Genomic DNA, 8,463 nt, shown 5'->3' with positions numbered 1-8,463 from the left:
TGCCCATTGAGAAATTAGCCTACTGCTTGATCTTAGCCTCCAGAAAGCTGCGACCATACTTCCAAGCTCACCCCATCACAGTATTAACTGACCAGCCCCTACAGCAAGTCTTGCAGAAACCAGAAGCTGCTGGTAGATTATTGAAATGGGCAGTTGAACTTGGACAGTTTGATGTTTCTTACTTGCCACGAGCAGTAATGAAGGGACAGACTCTGGCAGACTTTGTTGCAGAGTTCACTGGACTTTAGGACACTAAACCGATAGAAGAGCCTGAGCCTCAGAGCCAAACTCCCTCTTGGAAATTGTTTATAGATGGCTCTTCCAACGAGCACAACGCTAGAGCAGGTGTGATTTTAATCACACCTTAAGATCATAGATTCCGCTGCTGTAATGCCCTGGATAGCCAAGACCGTTACACTGTGTGTTTATAAAGTGCCAGACTTGCTAATCAAGTCATTTAAATAAAACCGTGTTATTGAAACTATTAAGGAACTAGGGTTAAAAGCGTTTTGGTCTCAAAAGCCACATATCCATTAAAAAGTATTATCTGTTACATGGGATCCCAAAAATATTAAGTTCAAAGACCGTTTACAAAAGACTTAGGGTTTATATACAACAACTGGCCATGCTAAGGCAAAACTAGTAGTTAGGTGATCCCTGTCCTGGTCCACTCCTCGACCGTGGCAGTCGAACCGCTGGCTATGTACATTCCACCTCGGAGCTCTCCACCTCAGGCTTGGTCCAGCTTGCCCTTGCCTTTACCTGCACCACGTAGCACCCGTGAGCCAAGGCCCAGCAAGAAAACACAACAACAACAGAGCATGAACAATTAGCAGGCAAGTCAATATCTTACATTGCACCACATAAACTCAGATACATCATCAGTCAGTATAGTCAAGTATTCCACATACTAGGCATTTCAATTCATAACATTCACAATTCACAAACGATAACCAGGGCTAGCGCCCTCAAGCTGCTCCCTCTGTTATCCCGTTGTTTTTGGCTCCCAGTGGCCAACCCGTGCCCTGTGCGCTAATATCAAGTATGACACTCTTAGGCCGCTTTTACATGTCCCTTGGCGTGATACCAACATTGACACGACACAATTCTTGGGAGCACTTAGTCCCATCACCAACATTTACCCGGGTGCAGTTTTCTTACCTTTCAATTCACTGGTTTCCGATGCCACGAAGCCGCGAGCACGGTCCTCTACCCCGAGCCTCTCCAAAGTCCTAATCACAACACAAATGAAACATCCTTTGTCACTAATCAATCCAAAGCTACCTCCCCGGAACCAATCCCACACTCTCGGAACCCCCAAATCCCTAAAACAATGCATCGAAGACATCCCCCGAACCCCCGGAGCAAAGGCTCAAAATTACAAATTCTAACATCCTGAAATTGGCCTAGCACCGCGGCGCTGCCCTATAGGGCCGCGGCCCCCAGCAAGTCAGAGAGCACACACACCGCCCAGAAATAGCCTTGCGCCGCGGCGCTCTAGAATAGCGCCGCGGCGCTCCTTCGCGAGCCCAGAATTCTGGGTTTTTCCCCTGCGTTTTCCTGAACCCAAATCACTCCAAATCACCCCAAACTTATACCTAAGCCTCAAAACCAACTCAAAACCCCAAATAAACCTTTCAACAACCTACAAACATCATAATCTAACTCAATCACACAACTATTCTCAGAATTCACACTTAAGTTTAAGATTTCAACACTTAAACCAAAAGTGGAGAAAAGTACAAACCAAACCTCTAAATCCTTAAATCATAACAGCTACGAGACTGCAAACATGTTTAATACCCTTAACCTCAATCAGAAATTCAATTTGAGCTTCCTCCAATCCAAGCTTTAAACTGAGTTTCCCCTTGACAAACCAGCTGAGTTTTCATGCAAAACAAGCCACAAACTTGCTTCAATTCATGCTTATCCTCCAAAAACCAGACTTGAGACTTAAACAAATCATAGATAGACCCTTACCTCTGAGTAATCTTGGCCTAGGTTTAGCTTAATTGCCTTGAATCATCAGAATTCTCTTCTTAGGTCACCCAACTTCAGCTTCCCTCTTCTTCTCCTTTCTTCTAGATTTTCCTCTAATTTTCAGCATAAATCAATCTTCCTAAGTGTTATACGTGACTAACTTTTCCTCAGCTGAAGCTCATCTATTCACTGCCAAAAGACCACTTTAGCCTTCCTCAAATATCCTTTTCTAACTAAACCTCAAGGGCACACTTGTCTTTTTACTTACTTTACAATTCTACCACTTTCCAGCAAAACCTGTTACTCTCTATGGTTACTAACAGTTACGCAGGTTACCAAATCACCAGTTACCACTATCTAGCTTTCTAGGACCGTCTCGGCACGTGCATCACATTGATATCACCACACCCACGTGGTACGATTCACATATCATAATTATCACATAACATAATACACATAGTCCTATAACATGCTTAAAATCATAATCATGCATCTTAACCATAAAAATCACACATAATCTCCATTATGCCCTCCAGGCACACTAATCAAGGCCCTTAAGCCTAATTAGTGAATTTGGGTCGTTACAACTGCGCAATCAGATTCGTCTTTACAATGTCTAATAACGAAGCCGAATACAAAGTTTGCTCGCAAGATTACGATTAGTCAAAGATATGAACATAAAGTCGCTTGAAATCTATAGTGACTCCCAGTTAGTGGTTAATCAAATTACTGGAGAATATCAAGCCCGGGGTCTAAAGATGGTTGCCTATTTGAACAAAGAAAAGGATTTGTTGGCGCAATTTGAAAAATATACTCTCCAGCAAGTACCTCGCGACCAGAACTCAAACGTTGATGCTTTGGCCAAATTAGCAAGTGCAAAGGATGCTGACACCTTAAATATAGTGCCTGTTGAATGGCTTTCCGCCCCAAGCATCAAAATAGAAGAAACCTCTCTGGTAATCCAATCGGCGGACATGTGGATGGCACCCTTTATTGAGTACTTGACGCATGGTGTACTGTCGATGAACAGAAACAAAGCAAGAACCCTCCAGAGGTAGTCTGCTCGGTTTATCCTGGTCGACGGAATTTTATACAGAAGGGGGTACTCAATGCCACTCCTAAGGTGTGTTTCAAAAGAAAAGGCCAAAGAATTAATGTGAGAAGTCCATGAAGGTTTATGAGGAGATCATGCTGGGGGGCAGAGTTTATCCAAAAAGATCCTAAGGCAAGGATACTTCTGGCCAACAATGAATGAAGACTCTGTGGATTTTGTTCGAAAGTGCGACAAGTGCCAAAGATTTTCCAAGATACCCCGAGCAACCCCTAATGAGCTAAAACAAATGCAAAGTCCGTGGCCATTCGTAGTGTGGGGGATAGATTTGATTGGGTCTTTGCCCATAGGAAAAGGCAATGTCAAGTACACTGTGGTTGCTATTGACTACTTCACAAAGTGGGCCGAAGCTGAGCCACTTGCAACCATAATGACCAAGAAGGTACTGGATTTTGTGGTCAAGAACATTGTGTGTCGCTATGGATTGCCAAGAAAAATTATCTCAGACAACGGTACACAGTTTGATAGTGATTTGTTCACAGATTTTTGCGAGAGGCATGGGATTATCAAAAGCTTTTCTTTAGTAGCTCATCCACAGGCAAATAGAAAAGTTGAGGCTGTCAATAAGACACTAAAGGATACTCTAAAGAAAAGGCTTGAAGAAGCGAAGGGGGCATGTCCAGAGCAGTTGTCTGAAGTCCTCTAGTCGTATATAACAACCCATCAAACAACAATAGGCCATACTCCATTTTCTTTGGCCTGTGGGTAAGAAGCTATGTTGCTTGTTGAATTAGATCCGCCATCACACCGAAGGTTGGCATACGATCAAGACGTTAATAGCCAGTTATTGATGGAATCTCTGGATTTGGTCGATGAAAGGTGCGAGCAAGCCCAACTCCAAGTAGCAGCTTACCAACAAAAGGTCGCCTGGTACTTCAACTCTAAAGTACGTGAAAGAAAATTTAATGTGGGAGATTTGGTACTTAGAAGAGTTTTCCTTAACACCCGTGATCAAGCTGCTGGAGTGCTTGGACCTAACTGGGAAGGGCCATACAAAATCGAAGAAGTCCTTCAACCAGGCACCTACAAACTTGCTCGCTTAAATGGAAATATCATTCTTCGCTATTGGAATGGAGAGCACCTGCGCAAGTATTATCAATAAACAGTTCTTTTTAAAGAACTGGCTTGATTAATTTAACTTTTTACAAGTTTATGAACAAGGGTCAGTCAGTCATATGACTGATCGCTTATAAGTGTAAGATTATTTCTTGATCACTCGTACATACACGATTATCCATTTATTACGAAAAATAAAAAGAACTATGCGCAGCCAGTTATTCTTGCCAATTATTGTATTTATTACAAGTATTTGCTCATTACGTGTGTTGTTTTGCTATATTCTCATTCTCATAAGTAATTATCACGAGCAGAAATGTTCGAACAGGTCTTGGTCAAGGCAAGTGACCGAGGACCTTAAGCTCCTCAATCACTTGGGGGGCATATAAGGTACCAGGCAAGCAAAGCATATCAATAAGTATATGTAAACACACGAGCAAAATAAGGGAAAGCATACTACGATAATTAGAGTATTTTTCAAAATTTTGTTTAAATTTTGTTAAATAAAAGCAAAGTGTTATGCTAAGTTTGTTCATGCGAACAAATGTTATAATAAAATGCGAATATTATAATATCAAGAGTAAAATCCTTTACACCGTGAGCAGTTGCTGCTCGGATGTAATTGTTAATTAAAAGGAAAAGCTGCCCATGCAGCAAAAAATATATTGTCTTGACATCACGAACCGAAGTTCGTATGTCCCAAGTTATAAACTAACATAAAAACAGATAAAATTATGAAGCAGCCGGAGGATTCTGCTGAGGCTCTTGAGGCTGCTGGTCGAGTGTGGCCCCAGCATATTCGTTGACACCCTCAATGCCTGTTGCTAGGGATATCTCAGGGGATCCTTGAGCCTTCTCCTCCTCTTCCAGGCGAGCAGTACACTTTGCCAGCTCAGCTTCCCTTATAGGGTCAGGTAGATAAGGAAAGTCAGCCGTGGGGTTGCTTTTCTAGAACATGTAGAAGCACAGGAACGCCGCTCCCTCGTACTTCTCCAGGTTGCGCGCGTTGGTCTCCTCAAGGTCAGCAACCTCTTTGCGGGTGATTTCCAACTCCGATTCAAGTTTGTGGGCTTCTCAGTAGTTTATCAGTGATGCTTCCTTGTACTTATCTTTGGAGGCAGTAATTTTGGCAACGAAGTCCGCTTTCTTCTTCAATTCCTCCTCGAGCTTAGCGATCTTAGCCTCAACTGCTTGCAACTCTTCAATGTGCTTGGTGTCGATGCTAAAACTTCGTGCTTGCAAAAGACCCCCACCTCATATCTCTCAAAATATAAACCCGGGATGGAAGCAACCAAACCCGTCCCTGTCCCTTACACCTCGCGAGGGTTGTGAGAGGCGTCTCGCGCCCCACGAGGTGCCTTGCGAGAGATGCGTCTCGCGCCCCAGGAGGTGCCTCGCAAGAAAGGCGTCTCGCGCCACAGGAGTTGCCTCGCGAGAGAGGCATCTCGCGCCCCAGAAGATGCCTCGCGAGAGAGGCGTCTCGCGCCCCAGGAGGTGCCTCGCGAGAGAGGCGTCTCGTGACCCGGGAGGTGCCCCGCGAGAGAGGCGTCTCACGCCCCAGGAGGTGCCCCGCAAGAGAGGCGTCTTGCACCCTAGGAGGTGCCCCACGAGAAAGCTGTCTCACGCCCCAGGAGGTGCCTCGCGAGAGAGGTGTCGTGCCTCAGGAGGTGCCTCACGAATGGGGCGTCTCGCGCATAAGCATCTACACCTCGACCTCATGCCTAAAACATCCCTGAAGCTTCTCATACCTTGCACCCCTTAACAAACTAGCAAGGCCATCATTTCTTGAGCCTCTTTGAAATATGAGCCTCGCTGACGAGGCCCTACCTTACTTTTTAGGGTATGTGTCACCAGCAAAGCTTACCTCCCATATGTATCCTTTCCAGTCAATAAGAAATCTGATACTTAGAAAGATATAGAGAGGCTAGATCAACATGCACATCTTCAGAAGGTGAAAACATCCGCTAGGTTCAGGGTACACGTATAGGTACGGAATGTACGTACCAATCAGGAGGTGTCTGGATACAAGGACAACACCCACACCAAACAAGTAGTGGAGGTATGACATAGTACCAAGGTAGGAGTACTTTTGCAGACTCCTTACATGTACTAACGTTGACCACCACTCCTGCAACACCACAACCACTTGCACCACTACGCCTGGTGCCACTTCTCTGACACTCGTACTAAATAAGTAGTGGAGGCACCCCCACGGACCCTGACTATGTACCAGAGCCGACACCACAACCTTCTGCACCACTACTACCTGTGCCACCACCCTGACGATGTACCCATGTACCATATGGTCCCCCGAGACCACAATGTATCATGAGCCATTAGAGCTTCACTATAAATGGATCCGGACCCCTCAAATGAGGGGGTTGGAAAATTCTTGCAAGATCAGATTAATCTAAGAGCAAAATATGAGTTTTCTCTCTACTTCCTACTTGCAATTTTCCTTCAAGTTTCTATAAGTCCATTTGCTTTCATTAGATATCAATTTAAGTTCTTAAGTTTTCCATCCATATTTGGTTGACGAGTTCTTACCGTCAACAGTTTGGCGCCGTCTATGGGAAGAATAAGTGACAAGCCACTGTTCTTCCATTGATTCTGGTAGCAAAGATGCCGAGACGCTCTAAGTTATTGAGAGAACCACGGGAGGTTGAGGTACACCTCGATGGAGATCAACTGAAGGCCTCCATGAAGAATCCTCCGCCACCTGAAACTTTGCATGCATCAAAGGAGCCAGGGGTTCCTGAAGGTGAAAGGGAGGCCTCGTCCTCGGCCGTCCCACCTGATGAGCATCATCTGAGGTTAGCGACTGCCCCCGCGAGAGACGCTGATGAGTTCCCACCCCCAAAGCTGCCATAGGTGCCGAACTCCAGCTGGCAAGATTTGGGCCCATCGATGCACATGCCCGACAAGAATCCTCGAGTCCATTCCATGAGCTTGAGTTCTAGGTCCCGATTTTACAAAGAGGTGATACGCGAACTGCACTGGAAGAACCAAAGGCTAGAAACCACCTTAGAGAACATGCAAGAGGTGTTGAATGGCCTGTTACAAGGAAAATCGAACATATCTCTTCCTAGGCAAAAAGAGAAAGGATAAGAGGGGGTAGAAACCACGGTCCCAGTGGACGATGGGAGGACTCGACTCTCCACCAGTAATACCCCCCGAACAAAGCAGTGCGAACGTCCTGGACCACCGAAGCAGCCCCAGAGGCCAGAATAGAAGAACAACGTTGACCCTCGTAATGAAGTCAAAGTCACTTCAAGGAAAACACTCTCAGACTTAGGGAAGAGCTCAACAAGAAAAGGGCGGATAAAAGGACTACACCTCCTATGGCGCCCAAGGAAGACAAAGGAAAGGGAAACGCTAACCCGTCCACATTGAGACTCCTTGAACAAGAGGAGACAAGACCTAGTCACAGAAATGAGGAGCCTCCGGAGCAAGATATTCATCGCGTCTGGAGGGCAAGCCATTGATGACGAGTTCGACCATGAGTCGCCCTTCACTAAGGAAATCCAAGCCATCCGGCTCCCAGCCAACTTCAAGGAGCCTCATATGACCCCACATGAAGGAAATACGGATCCTAAGTACCATCTGGACACATTTAACGATTTGATGAAATTAAGGGGAATTAGTAGTGGGCCTAGATGCCATTGCTTTGCTGTCACATTGAAAGGAACTGCGTACAAATGGTTCAAAAGACTCCGGCTAGGGTCCATCAAGTCTTGGCAGCAATTTTTTGATGAATTTCTTCAGCAACATCACACCGTGCGTGATTACACAATGCTGGGCACCAGCCTCGCTAACGTGAAATAGGGAGAAAATGAGAGTCTAAAGAGCTACATCCATAGGTTCAATATGGAGGAAGCCAAGGTAGGGAGCTTGACCCTCAGGGAGCTAAAAATGGCCATCACGGCCAGAGTACACTCGGGAAGTAAGTTATGGGATAACATGCTTAAGAGAGAGGTCACAAATTTGGATGATTTCTACGAGCGAGCACAAAAATATATTCGTGTAGAGGATGGTCACGAGAGCCTAAAGACCGGAAAAGACCGGTCCCCACCAAAATCCTCAATCCGGGAAAGCCAAAGCGGTACAAAGAAGAAGAGGGTCTATGAAGGGACAAGAGATGATTGGCCTCGGAAGCCCCAGCGCACTGACGAGCGCAGGCAAGGCCCCTACACCTTTTATACTGACCTCACCCATGCTAGGGAACATATCTTCATCATGAATGAAAACTAGGTCCCTTTCAGAAGGCCTCCACTAATGAAAAAAGACCGACCCCAGTAAATACTGCCAGTATCATA

Source organism: Humulus lupulus, chromosome 7, assembly GCF_963169125.1.
Source record: "Humulus lupulus chromosome 7, drHumLupu1.1, whole genome shotgun sequence".
Classification (NCBI taxonomy): Eukaryota; Viridiplantae; Streptophyta; class Magnoliopsida; order Rosales; family Cannabaceae; genus Humulus; species Humulus lupulus.
This window is presented reverse-complemented; position numbering follows the sequence as displayed.